General features: G+C 47.0%; 1 protein-coding gene across 1 annotated transcript in view; it reads left to right on the top strand.

The window, feature by feature from the left end:
* USP7 (ubiquitin specific peptidase 7) overlaps positions 1-14,552 on the top strand; it is a 3,814,244-nt gene that overhangs the window by 3,174,700 nt on the left and 624,992 nt on the right. The gene's annotated exons all lie outside the window — the stretch shown is intronic.

Genomic DNA, 14,552 nt, shown 5'->3' with positions numbered 1-14,552 from the left:
ATTGAGCATTCTGCTGATTGTAGCTACTGTGAGTAAGGTGAATCGAGGTAGTTTTTCAGACCTAGATATTTCTAACATCTGGTCCTTTTTAGTCACCCAGGCAAGTTCTTGTCCTACTGATTTGTAGTGTAGGTCTCATTGGATGAAGTAGTGCTGGTCTTCGCACGTGTTTCTCTAGCATCTTGCCCCCCCATGTAAATGCAATGTTATCCCACATCATATTGAAAAGGTCATCATAAGCAGTGCTACAGGACAGTCGTAGTTTGATCCTCTGCTCAAGATAGTTGTCACTCCTTTTGCTTGACTTTTGACGTACAGTCACATCTCTAAGGAGGTGTGGGTGCGTATTGTTTAGGGGAAAGTTTGGCAGTCATGAGATCACAGCTGTTCACCCCTTTTTTTCTCTCCAGTCTGAAGCTTCATATATTTATTTTTTTCAAATTTATTATTACTGGCCAGGTGGATAGTGGGCAAAGAGGTGGATCCACAGATGACTACCTTGAATACAAGGAGCTTCAGTGGCAATTGCAAACAAATGCCACTATCTACCCTGGGTTAAATGAGAATATATCAATCAGTCCCCTCTTAAGACTAAAAGCAGCCCTGGTTTTATTAGTATTTCATGTTTTTAACAATTTGGCATGGTGAAATGAATGTCTGTTTATATGTGGAAAGTTTGGGACATAGCCCTTTAAGATGTTCATTTTATAACTGTTTACCATCAACAGGATGCTGGGTATAAAAGATAGAGCTGTGTGTGTTTTCAGTATTCTGATGAAGTTCTTATGTTAAGTTGTCATTCTCGCCTCCATTCTTGCTGGATGGGTTCGGAGCCGATCCTCGGCTCCGACTCGGCCTATACTATAGCTCTAGAGCTATTTTTACCGGCTCGAGGCAGCCCTATAACCCACAATACCATGTGCTAACTCCCCAGATCTCGTTGCGCTGCGAGGTTGTCTTTTTTTACTGGCTCAGGTCAGTAAGAGATTTATTCTATTAAACTAAATTTTCAGGTACTTTTTCCAGTTAGTTACCCTTGTTTAGGTCCCTACTAATTGCCTTATTCATACAACCCTTTTTTGTAGCCCTTTTTCCCTTCTCTAGTTAATTTTTATCTTTGGGCCTACGGGCTTTACCTTAGTTTCCCCACCCCTTATAGTGTCTGTGTGTGTGTGGGTTTTAGTCAGTTCCCTTAACTTTCCTAATTTTAAGTTGAGTGTGTGTGTGGACTGATTGTGTTTACTGTGGTTAGGACTATGTCCAAAGACACTAAGGTTTCGGGATTCAAGAAGTGTGACTCGTGCTGTCAGAAAATGTCTCTGACAGATGGTCACACTTCTTGTGTCTATTGCTTGAGGCCTTTACACTGCAGGACTCTTGTTCCGTCTGTCACGGGTTTAGTTCGAGAGTCCTGCAGGAGAGGTGTAATAAGCTCATCCTAAGGGGCTTGTTAAAGCCCGATAACTCCCCGTCCAAGTCTGGCTCGGGGAAGTCTTCAAAAACCGCCAAACCGTCGGCTCCAGCTTCTGAGTCGAGGGCTGGCGTTATCGAGATGGCTCCGACATCGGTTCCATCCGGATCCGAGGTGAGTAAAGTGGTATCGGCTCCGAAACCAGCATCAAAGCCGACCCCAGTGCGCAAGCGCTCTAGATCCCCCTCGCTAGATTCCGTCTGATCGGCTCCGAGATCCCCTCTCCTATCGGAGCGGAGTCATAGGACTCTCTCATCTAGGTCATCCAGGCTCTCCGACCATGACATCGAGAGGGTGGTCAGTAGGCTCATAAAATCTCAGGCACTAGCCCAAATGCTCCAGAGCCCATCTCACCAGACTGTGGCTCCTTCGGTACCGCTATCGATTCCTCCTCCTCCGACTCACCTCTCGAGTTCGGAGCCGGAGTTTGTTGGAACCGTAACCTTACCCACGTCTGAGCTGATACTCCCACCTTTGGCTCCGGTGTCATTGGCTCCGACCTCTTCATTGGTTCCGTCCGTGGAGAGGTCCGGGTGCCGGGACTCCATTGTCGGCTCCGAGGGGGCAAGTGGCATCGGACCCTTGTCCGACCCCGCTCTCCCTCTCAGAGCTTCGGCTCTGTTTAGTTCGGCCCCGACATCATTCTCGGAGCCTTCTCTGTCGGTGCCGGGGGCGGTTCCGGTCTCTTCGGAGCCGGGACTACCTTTGGTATCTGATAGGGGAGCCTTCGAGGTGATGAGGAGCATGTTGGACCCAGTGTCCACTCCAAGGTTAAGTTCTGCAGCTCCTTCCTCTACAGTGCCTGTTACGGTCTCTGGCCATCCTCCTACATCTGACAGCAGAGATCCGAAGCGTAGGGTACCCACCTTGGGTGTCTCCTCTTCTGAGGGCTCCCCTGAAGTTTCAGGGGAACCCCCTAGGAAAAGAAAGTGCAAGAGGAAGCACATAGACTCCCCCCGAGTCTGTCACGTCAGACACCGACTTGGATGAGTCAGAGGGTTCCCCCAGATCTCCCTCTGAGGATGTCTCTTTTTCGGACATCCTAGAGATCCTAAAACAGAGGGGAAATTGGTCCACTCTCAAACCTTCCGAGGATGAGTCTGTTTACCTTGACGCTTTTGGATCTCGCCCTTCCACCTCCTGGGTGTCTCCCCCTTTCGACCCACTAATGGAGGTAGTGGCTAGAAAGGCGTGGGCAGCTCCTGATTCAATGGAACCTACCCCTAGGAGGCCTTCTAAATTTATTTCTGCACCAGAGGACAAGTCCTTTCTCACCAAAGGCATTTCAGTTGATGCTATGGTGGTAGCAGCAGCCACTAAGAAGGAATTGGCTGATCCTTCTGTACCTGTTCATCCTCCTAACAAAGAGACCAGGACCATGGACAGGTACGTCAAGCGGACATTTGCTTCAGCGACCTTTACTATGCGATCGCTGAGCTATTTGTCATTTCACCCGCCTTCAGAGAGACCTGCTCAAAGAGCTGGATGAAACGGTACAGGATCCTTCTGCTGCGGGGTATCAGGACAAGATAAACTCCCAGCTGGCTACCCTGAACTCCATTGTTAACTCCTCCATGCGGCTTATCTCTTACGCAGCCGATGGAGCGAGTAGAGCTGCTGGCACAGGTGTTGCGTTGAGACATCACGCTTGGATGCGACTCTGTAACTTTGCTGATCCCTTCAAGACGTCCTTCACCAACACCCCCTTTGATGGTTCAGAATTGTTTGGACCTCAGGTGAAGAATACCCTCACCAGATGCGAGCAAGATGGTAAGACTCTCTCTGCCGTGGGAGTCAATTTTTCCACACCTTCTAGACCTTATCCTAAGGGACAGAGGGGTGGAAAGATGTGGTTCCGCAAACCACAGGGAGTCGCGCCTGCCGCACGTGGTGAATTTCCCCCTAGAGGCAGAGGGGGGAATAATAACAGACGCCGCCCCAGGGGCAGAGGGGGTCCACAGAACCAGGGTTCCAGGGAATCTTTCCCTGACCAGCCCTTTCAGCATCCCTGAGAAGCTGCCCGACTGTCCGCCTTCGGAGGCAGTCGGGGGAAGATTATCTCTGTACCCGGAAGCCTGGCAATCCCTCTCCCAAGACACATGGGTACAGAAGATCATATCCGAGGGTTACAAAATTTCCTTCACTTCCCCTCCGGTACAACCACCAAGACCCCTACCAGACGTACCACCCGCACAAAGGGGTCAGGCTCAGCTAGAAATAAAAAAGCTGTTAACAAAAAGAGTCATCCAGGCAGTTCCAGCAGATCAGCTAAGATCCGGAATCTACTCCAGATTCTTTTTGGTACCAAAAAAGACTGGAGACCCATTTTGGACCTCAGCAGATTGAACAACTTTGTACAAAAGACAAAATTTCGGATGGTAACACTGCAGTCCATTCTACCCTTTTTGGGCAGAGACAACTGGATGTGCTCCTTAGACCTCCAGGACGCGTACTATCATATAAAGATACACAGACGCTCCAGGAGGTTTCTCCGCTTCCGGCTGGGAGCCGGTCATTATCAATTCAGAACCCTGCCCTTTGGTCTCACCACAGACCCCGGGTGTTCACCAAATGCTTGGCAGTGGTCATGGCTCACCTGAGACAAAAAGGATTCCAGGTGTTTCCATATCTAGACGACTGGCTCATTTCCGCTACCACCAAGCAGCATCTTATAATGGCCAGGGATTACACTATTCAACTTTGCAACAGTCTAGGTATTTCTATAAATTTTGCAAAGTCCTCCTTGTTGCCTTGTCAATGTATAAACTTTATAGGCGCCGTATTAAACACCACAGAAATGTCTGCAACATTACCACCTCAGAGAATGTCAGACATAAGGCGGAATGTTCAGTCCCTGTTTCAGCCCAACAGAGTTCAAGTCAAGCTAGTATTGAAAGCGTTAGGCCTCATGGCAGCAGCGATTCTTCTACTCCCATTAGCCCGCTTCCACATGAGGCTCCTTCAGTGGATGCTGTTTTCTCAGTGGTCCTTTCAACAGCTACCAATGACTCACAATATTTTGATAACCCCATCTTGTAAGAATCATCTCTCCTGGTGGATGGTTTCCCCTCACCTTTTTCAGGGCAGACCCTTTGTTCCCCCCCCCCCCAGTTGCCACGGTGACAACGGATGCCTCCCTGATCGTGTGGGGGGGCATTATCAGGGCAGGATAGTCCAGGGCACATGGCAGAAATCAGAACGCCACCTGCACATAAATGTCCTGGAGATGAGGCGGTGCTTTTGACGTTGCAAGCCCTTCAGAGCTCTCTTCCCACAGGGACTATAGCAATTCAAACAGACAAATATGTCTGTAGTGTGGTACATAAACAAGCAGGGTGGAACAAAGTCCTACCCCCTATGTCGAGAAGCACTCAGACTTTGACAATGGGTGATTTCCTCTCAACGGTTTCTGATAGCAACGCACATCCCCGGGAAGTCCAACATCATAGCGGACAGATTGAGCAGAACTATCCTCATGCCTCACGAGTGGTCTCTAAATCAAGCGGTAGCAGACAGAATATTTCAGAAGTGGGGCCAGCCTTGCTGCGATCTTTTCGCAACTCCTCAAAACAGCAAGTGCCTCGACTTCTTCACACTCTTTCCTCTACCAGGCCATCCCCCCAGAGATGCTCTTGTTCACGATTGGCCCCGGGGTCTTCTGTATGCCTTTCCTCCCTTGCCATTGATCCCGCAATTAATTCAGAAAGCAACCGCATTGAGATCCAAAATGATCCTCATTGCCCCGTTTTGGCCTCGACAAGTATGGTTTCCATTCCTGCACAGTTACCTACTGGAACAGCCTTGGCATCTGGAACCCCTTCCGGATCTGTTGACCCATCTCACGGGCAAGCTGCATCAGTCTCTTCATTCCCTCAACCTCACAGCTTGGTTGCTCCACTTCCAGCCTTAGCCAGGCTTCCCCTTATTTCTTCTCCTGTTTGTGATATCATTCTGGCTTCCCATAAGTCCAATACTAGGAAGACGTATGCAAGTAAATGGAAGCGTTTTTCGCATTGGGCACAAACTAAGTCCCTAGATCCTTTCCATGCACCCATTCATAAGGTTCTAGATTTTCTGGCGGAGCTTTTTCATTCAGGGTCATCGTCGGCCAGTATCTGGGTACAATTAGCGGCCATTGCTAATTTTCATGTTGGGCTCTCAGAAGCAAATATGTCCCACAAACTTTTTAAAGCCTTCCTCAAGGGCATCTTTTTGCTTAGACCTCCAGTTAAAGATCCACCTCCACAATGGGATTTGAATTTACTTCTAACCTCATTGATTCTGCCTCCTTTTGAACCTGCAGCTTCTTGCTCCCTCAAGCTTCTTTCTTGGAAAACTCTGTTTTTGGTAGCCATAACATCTGCCAGAAGGGTATCGGAACTTCAAGCTTTGTCTGTCCGTCCCCCTTATTTGGTCTTTCACAAAGACAGGGTAACTCTCAGAACAAACCCTTCTTTCCTACCGAAAGTGTCCTCGGAAGCAAATCTAAACCACTCCATTGACTTGCCTGTCTTCTTCCCAGACTATGCCAACAGGGCTGAACAGAAATTACATTCATTAGATGTTCATCGCCAATTACGGTATTATCTAGACAGGACAAAACAACTCAGAAAGTCAGACCAGCGCTTTCTCTCTTATGCTGCAGGAAAGAAAGGGCTTCCGGTATCGAAGGTTACTCTTTCCAGATGGTTGACATCTATTATTACCATTGTCTATGAGTTGAGACACAGGCAACTTCTGTCTAGGCCTAAGGCTCATTCAACCAGGGCACTATCAACATCAACAGCTTTTCAAGCAAGGTTACCACTAGATGCCATATGTGCAGCAGCTACATGGGCTTCCAAACATACCTTTATTGCCCATTACAAACTTGATATAGCCTCCAGAAATAGAGCTGACTTTGGTTCTACTGTACTCAGGAGTCTGTTCCATTGAGCCACCCAGGACTAAGATGCTAGTGACGCTGTCCCATCCAGCAAGAATGAAGGCGAGAATGACAACTTAACATTAAGAAGTTATGTTCTTACCATAACGTTCCATGTTAGTTGTCTTCTCACCTTCTTTCTTGCGTCCCTCCCTCCTTCCCCCTAGCCTGGATAGACTTCAGGTCTCTGAGTCCTTCCATTTCTGGAGATCTAACATGTTACGGTTTCCCAGTATCCTTAATGTTACTAGCAGGGAGCCCGTACTTGCAAATGAGGATTATGATATTATGATATTATATTTATACTATGTCTTAGCTTCCAAACGAGATCTGGGGAGTTAGCGCATGGTATTGTGGGTTATAGGGCTGCCTCGAGCCAGTAAAAATAGCTCTCGAGCTATACTATAGGACGAGTCGGAGCCGAGGATCGGCTCCGAACCCATCCAGCAAGAAAGAAAGCGAGAAGAAGACAACTAACATGGAACGTTATAGTAAGAACATAACTTCTTATTACTAAGGACCAAAGCGCTAAATAAACAGATTTTCTACAAAGTGTTCAGCTGCCTCCTTTCATCCTTGTGGTATTTGGCTGTTTCTAAGAGACATTGCTGTAAGCTTCCGACTGGCTGGATGATTGGTGTGTGTTGCCTACTGGCCACTGAATATTTTAAATCCTACACACGTTTGTGTTTTATTACATCTGAAGGAGGACCTTTCAGGTCCAAAAGCGCTCATCTTGATTATTCTCAGCTTAGTTGACATGCACAGTCTGTGTGTGTGTGTGTACACACACACATAAATGTATATATATGGGTCTACTTCATTTGCCCGAACTTCCAATTGCTCGACACTTCATTTGCCACTGAAGCTCCTTGTATTCAAGGTAGTCATCTGTGGGTCCACCTCTCTGCCCCCTATCCACCTGGCCAGTAAAAATAAATTTGAAGAAAATGGTTAGTAAAAGCCCACTCATGGTATACAAAAAAGATATCTGTATAAAACATATGCTAGAGAGAGTGATTAGCTGTGAGCAAGGGGGGGGGGTGATGAAAAAATTTGGACAATTGTACACAGTGTAAATGTATACTGGAAGGTAGTGAAGTAAGATTAGAACATTATGGTACTATCAAACTTCAAAAGAAGTTCAACTGTAATAGTAGAAGCATTGTTTACCTAGCAGCATGTCAGAAATGCATCTGTTTCTATATTGGAAAAATGAAGAATTGTCTAAAAAGCATAATTTATCAACACAATTATGACATTCCGAAGAAAGAAATGAACAGTGCACTATCACTGCACATTCAGAAGTTTGCTGACCATTTTTTCAAATTTATTATTGACCAGGTGGATGGGGAGGCAGAGAGGTGGACCCACAGATGACTACCTTGAATACAAGGAGCTTCAGTGGCAATTGCAAACAAATACCACTATCTACCCTGGGTTAAATGAGAATATATCAGTCAGTTCTGTCTTAAGACTAAAAGCGGCCCTGGTTTTATAAGTATTTCATGTTTTTAACAATTTGGCATGGTGAAGTGAATGTTTGTTTATATGTGGAAAGGTTGGGACACATAGCCCTTTAAGATTTTCATTTTTTAACAGTTTAACACCAACATCATGCTGGGTATAAAAGATCAAGCTGTGTGTGATGATCTTCGTGTTTCACTGTTGCAGTCATCACATTTGAGTTATCTGCCTGCAGGTAGCCCTCAGCCGGCCTGAATACCAGAGTCTTGGGATTTTTGCGTCGGATGCTGTCGCTTCTTCCATGACGTCAAGTTCAGGGGTATAAAACATGCAGCCGACGTCATTACACCAGTCTTTCTTGCCATGCGGTGCCCGAAGCAGAAGCAGTTCGCAAGTGCTGGTCGACCGACTCCTGAAATTTTCGATGTGAAGTTGTTCAATCTCGCCTACATTCTTACTGATGGATTCGGAGCCGAACATCGGCTCCGATTCGGCCAAATAGCAAAGCTCGAGGTCTCTAACAGCACGAGGCCAAGCGCTATCCCACAATGCACCACTACATTCCCCCGATCTAGTTTGCCGCTGATCAGGTGTTCTTTACAGCTCTTGGCCGTTTATTGGATAGATAAGTGTTAGTTTATAAAAATTGTACCCTTTTTCTCTCTATATAGTGGTTAATAGTTCTAAAAGTGTTGGCTTGTTGTCCATTTGGACTTGTATCCAGTTAGACAAGTTTTCTTAGTGTGTTAAGATTCTTGGGCGTGGCCCTGTTATTTTAGTAAGGTCGTTGGCCTTTTGTGGTAGTTCATAGCTCTATCCCAGCCTGATTAGGCTTGCTGCACTTTTTTGCACCTTTTACTTTAAGCCAGTTAGGCTTTGGCTGTTTTCTTGCCATTTTAATTTTCAGTATAGGGGCTTCTTCTTATACTGTTAGCTAGTTAGGCTCTTGTTAGTTTTGCTGCCATTATAACTAGTTTATAACCGACAGGCAGATATAGATATATATATATATATATATATATGTTCAGACTTTTTTGGATTTACTGTTTTAACCAAAGTGTCAGAAAAGGCTAAATCGGGATTTAAGCGCTGTCCCGAGTGCAATCAAAAAAACGTCAATAACGATTGGCCATTCGACTTGTGTGTACTGTCTAGGGGAGGTACACTTGCAGGAGATTTGTTCCATTTGCCATGGCTTTAGCTCCAGGGTTTTAGCCGAGAGAAAGTTTAAGTTGGTTGAGAGGGGCTTGATTAAAACAGCCTTCCAGTTGGATTTGGACTCTCTTGCTTCCAGTCACCCAAAACCATCTTCTCCTGCATCGTTATCTGGTTCGGCACCGAAAGGTTCTTCAGTCCCAAAGTCATCTAAAAAGGCTACGATCTCGGCTCCACTGCCATCAGAGCCGACGTTCAGGTTGCTGGTAGGAGCCGGTCCCCAGTTCTGGAACTGGTGTCTCCTACCTTGAGGTCCCTGATTCTGGGGTCACCGGCTCCATCAGTGATATCCTTTCGGGCTTCTATACTATCCGATTCGGATGTGGACCGAGTGGTACAGAGACTTCTACATGACCCGGCACTTGCAAAAATTCTGTCTGTTTTGACTCTCACAGCGTCAGAACCGACAAAGTCCTCTCCTATTGTTGTTGCTCCTCCTCCGACTCGCATCAAGACTTGGTAGCCAGATGAGGCCAGTCAATTGATGGAGCCATCTGTACCAACCACCCTGATGTCCTCTGCTCCAGCTATGGAATCTGGGAGCCGACACTCTCCTGTCTGCTCTGGGTGGGGGCCGAACCGATACGTCGGTTCTGACTCTTTCTCTTGGGGCATCGGCACGGATGAGTTTGGCTTTTACCTCGGGCTCAGAGCCGGCGATTTTGGTGCGGGAGGAGTCCTCTGTGTCTTTGGACCCAGGTGCTTCCTCACATCGGAGCCATGGGGCTTTTGATGCCATGAGAAGGGCTTTGCCCCCCAGGACTTCCACAACCTCTGATATGGCCACCTTCTCCCAAAAGGCACCTTCTTCTCCGCTACCACAGGTTCACCGTAAGCATAGGGAACCAGAGCCTCAGGACGCCCTCTTGGGGGAATCCTGTTCTTCCGAGACTTCCCCAGAGATTCCCACTGAGGAGGTCCCTCGAAGAGGCAATGTAAGAGGAAGACATGTAGATTCCCCCTCAGGAATCAATCACGTCAGACACCGATTTGGAGGAATCAGAAGGGTCCCCAAGATCCTCCCTCTGAGGATATTTCTTTCGGAGATATCCTCGAGATCCTTAAGCAGAGGGGGGGGACTGGCAGCCCCAAATCCCTACCGAGGAAGTATCGGTGCTCCTGAAGGCTTTTGGGTCTTGACCCTCCACCTCTTGGGTGTCTCCGTCCTTTGATGAATTAATGGATCTTTTATCTCGAAGGGCATGGGAGTCACCAGATTCTATGTAGCCTGTTCGTAGAAGGCCAAACAAGTACATATCAGCACCCCATGACAAGGCCTTTTTATCTAAACCCATACCTGTTGATGCCATGGTGATGGCGGCAGTCACTAAAAAGGAGATGTTGGAGAGTTCTACGTCTGTTCATCCTCCTAATAGAGAGTCTAGGATAATGGACAGATTCGAGAAGAGCATGTTCAGTTCTACGACCTTTGCACTGCGGTCTTTGAACTACCTGACCCACTTCACCCATCTATAAAGAGATCTCCTCAAGGAGCTTGGAGATGCTCTCCAGGGTGCAGTAGCCGACTCGGTGACGGACAAGGTGTGATGTCTCAGTTTGCTACCCTCAATTCCATTGTAAACTCATCCATGCGCCTCGTGTCTTACGCAGCTGATGGAATGAGTAGGGCTGCGGGTACAGGAATTGCTCTGTGTAGACATTCCTGGATGCACCTTTGCTCTTTTGTGGAACCCTTTAAGTCGTCTGTGATTGCCCCTTTCGATGGTTCCTCCTTATTTGGACCAAAAGTAAAAGAGACCCTCACCAGATGTGAGAAAGACGGTAAGACTCTATCTGCCGTTGGAGTCTGTTTTTCTACTCCTACGAAACGTTATCCAAAAGGTCAATGGGGTGGGAAGATGTGGTGCCGTAAGACCCAAGGAGCCTTTCCGAACTCACAAGGTGAAGCCTCCTCCAGGGGCAGAGGGGGAGGCAATGGTGGAAGGCGCACACATGGCAGAGCGGGGTCCGTAAAACTAGGGTGACAGGGATCAGTTCCTTGGAAACCCTATTAGCGCTCCTGAAAGGAGGCCCGGCTGTCCTGCTCTAGATTCAGTCTGGAGACATTTGTTTTTGTACCTAGGCACCTGGCTATATATCTCAGAAGACCCATGGGTACAAAACGTTATATCCAGAGGATATTCCATCCCTTTTCACTCTTATCCCAGACCAACAAAAGGAATCCCAGATGTTCCCCGCAGCCTACTGGATGTCTCATCTTAGAGGTTCATAAACTGTTACAAAAAAAGAGTCATCCAGCCAGTCCCAGCAGACCATCAAGGATCTGGAACTTATTCAAGGTTCTTTTTGGTACCAAAGAAGACAGGTTACTGGAGACCTATTCTGGACCTCAGCAGGCTCAACAAATATGTGGTGAAAATGAAGTTCCAGATGGTCACGCTTCAGTCCATTCTCCGGTTTTTAGGGAAGGACGATTGAATGTGCTCTATCAATCTACAGGATGTGTACTACCATAAAAAAATGGCCAGGCCATCCAGGGATCATCTGCGCTTCCGGCTGGGAACCAGTCATTTCCAGTTTCGGGCACTGCCCTTTGGTCTCACTACAGCCCCCAGAGTGTTCACCAAATGCATGGCAGTGGTCATGGCTCACTTGAGGCATCCAGGAATTCAGGTGTTTCCTTACTTGGACGACTGGCTCCTTAACATTCCTCCTTAGGGTTGGGAGGGTGACCCTAATGGTTAAGGTGCTTGCCTTACAAACACAAGGTGCAGGGTTTGAGTCTCACAAGGGATAATTGGCTAAGCTTAAAATGGCTCACAAGGGCAGTTAGCTTAGTACTAATCTATGAACCGCCCCCACCAGGCATCTGCTTATTCGGGCAAGGGACGCTACCAGGGATCTATGTTCACAGCTGGGCATTACGATAAATTTAGAGAAGTCTGCCTTATTGCCATTGCAGCGTACAGTCTTTATAGGAGCAGACTTAGACACAGTCAGCATGTCCCTGAAGCTCCCTCCCGAAAGAGTTATTGTCCTCCAACAACAGATAGTGGATCTCCTGTCAAAGCAAAAAGTACCAGCATCACAGATTCTCAAACTGCTCGGCACGATGGCAGCAATTTATTGCAATACCCCTTGCGAGATCCCACATGTACATTTTTCAATGGCTGCTTTTCACGCAGTGGACCTTTTAGGAATTACCCTTAAATCATCTAGTCTTGATTACCGACTCTTGCAAGAAAGACCTTCACTGGTGGCTAATGTCGGAAGCAGTAACTATGGGCCCGCCCATTTGTTCTTCCCTCTGCAGTTGCGACGGTGACCACGGACACCTCCCTTATCGGGGGGGGGGCATTATCAGGGATGGACAGCCCAAGGTACTTGGCAGGCTCACGAGGCTCATTTGCTCATAAACGTCCTGGAGATGAGTGGTGGTTCTAGCGTTGCAGGCTTTTCAGGGCTCTCTTCCCCTAGGCACTATTGGAATCCAGTCGGACAACATGTCGGTTGTCTGGTAAATCAACAGACAAGGAGGAACCAAATCCTACCCCCTGTGTCGAGAGGCTCTGAGATTATGGAATTGGGCAGAGTCCACCCAGAGTTTTCTGACTGCAACGCACATCCCGGGGAAATCAAAAGTAATAGCGGACAGACTCAGCAGAGCCGTTCTGCTACCTCACGAGTGGTCTCTCAAGAATGAAGTAGCGGAAATGGTTTTCCACAGATGGGGCCAGCCTTGCTGTGACCTCTTTGCCAACTCCACAAACACCAAGTGCAGCAACTACTTTGCCCTGATACCTCAACAGGGTCAGCCACCGAGGGACACTCTAGTCCACAATTGGCCTCCGGGACTCCTTTATGCCCCCCCCCCTTTCCGTTAATCCCTAAAGTATTGCAGAAAGCCAGTTTCCTGGGCAGGACACTCATCTTAATTGCCCCCTATTGGCCTCATCATATTTGGTTCCCCGGTCTGAAGCTTCATCTACTAGAGGAGCCGTGAATCCTGGAACCACTGCCAGATCTGTTGACCCATTCATCAGGAGCTCTTCATCCCTCTCTTCAGTCCATCAAACTGACAGCTTAGCTGCTCCAATTCCCAGAATAGCCAGGTTCCAGAATCTTTCAGAAGACGCCCGACATATCCTTTTGTCATCACACAAATCATCTACTAGGAAACTTTACCTCAGTAAGTGGAAAAGGTTTTCCATTTGTCCACAACAGAATAATATTGACCCTTTCCAGGCGTCTATAGCAGATGTACTTGAATTCCTAACTAAACTATTCAACAAAGGAGCTGCAGCAGTAGCCGTTCGGGAACAACTCGCTGCTATGTCTAATTTTCATTTAGGGGCAGCTGAAAATGGTATAATTTCTTATAAGCTGGCTAAGGCTTTTTTGAAAGGTACTATGCACTTAAAACCACTGATCAGATCTCCTACTACTCCCTGGAACCTAAATCTAATCTTATCCAGAATTATTCTTCCATCTTTTGAACCTGCCTCTTCTTTCATGGAAAACTATATTCTTGGTGGCTATTACGTCAGCATGTAGAATTTCAGAATTGCAAGCCCTTTCCATCAAACCGCCCTACCTATTATTTCATAAAGATAGGGTTTCCCTCAGGATGAATCCATTGATGTTAAGTTGTCTATCTCGCCTTCGTTCTTGCTAGTTGGGATCGGAGTCGATCCTCTGCTCCGACTCTGCCATCTTCAATAGCTCAAGAACAGTTTACTGGCTCGAGGCTACCCCTTATCCCACAATGCCTAGCGACAACTACCCAGATCTCATTTGCCGCTTCAGCTGCGAGGTGTCGTTTTTCTGGCTCAGGCTTGTATAGAATTTTTTTGTGTAATTTTTCACTAGAATTTAACCTTTCTAGTACTTTGTTAGCGATAGTTTTGTTTCTGTGGTAGATAGTTGTTATATAGTATCCCATTTTTTTTGTTGTAGAACTCGTTTAACTTAGAGAGTTCTCCCCCACCCCTCCTCCCCTTCATCCAGGTTAGCCATTTAAGTTAGCGGCTTTCCTTCTGCTTTTCCTTATAGGCTAGCTGTTTAAATTAGAGGCTTTCCTATTATCTTCATTAAAAGAAAAAAAACCTTTATCTATAGCCTTTCTTGTAGGTGTGTTTTTTGTTCTTGTAGAACTGTTTAAAATTGGTTGGTTTCCTTCTAACGCAAAGTATGTCAAAGGAATCTAAGGTTTCTGGGTTTAAGAAGTGTGACTCATGCTGTCAGAAGATTTCTCTGACAGATGGGCACACTTCTTGCATCTATTGTTTAGGCGCTGTGCACCTGCAGGACTCTTGTTCTATTTGCCATGCCTTTAGTCCAAGGGTCCTGCAGGAGCGTAAGAATAAGTTGATTCTTAGGGGTCTTTTAAAACCCCAGGATTCACCGGCCAAGAGCTCACAGCCAGTGAATTCCCCTAAATCCACTAAGCCGTCGGCTCCAGGTTCGGAGCCGTCTTTGGCTCAGGATTTAACTTCTATGTCGGTTCTGGCTGGC

Source organism: Protopterus annectens, chromosome 12.part0, assembly GCF_019279795.1.
Source record: "Protopterus annectens isolate FY-2018-M chromosome 12.part0, PAN1.0, whole genome shotgun sequence".
NCBI classification, from domain to species: domain Eukaryota; kingdom Metazoa; phylum Chordata; order Ceratodontiformes; family Protopteridae; genus Protopterus; species Protopterus annectens.
Note: the sequence above shows the minus strand (reverse complement) of the source record. Positions and strands in the feature narration are given on the sequence as shown.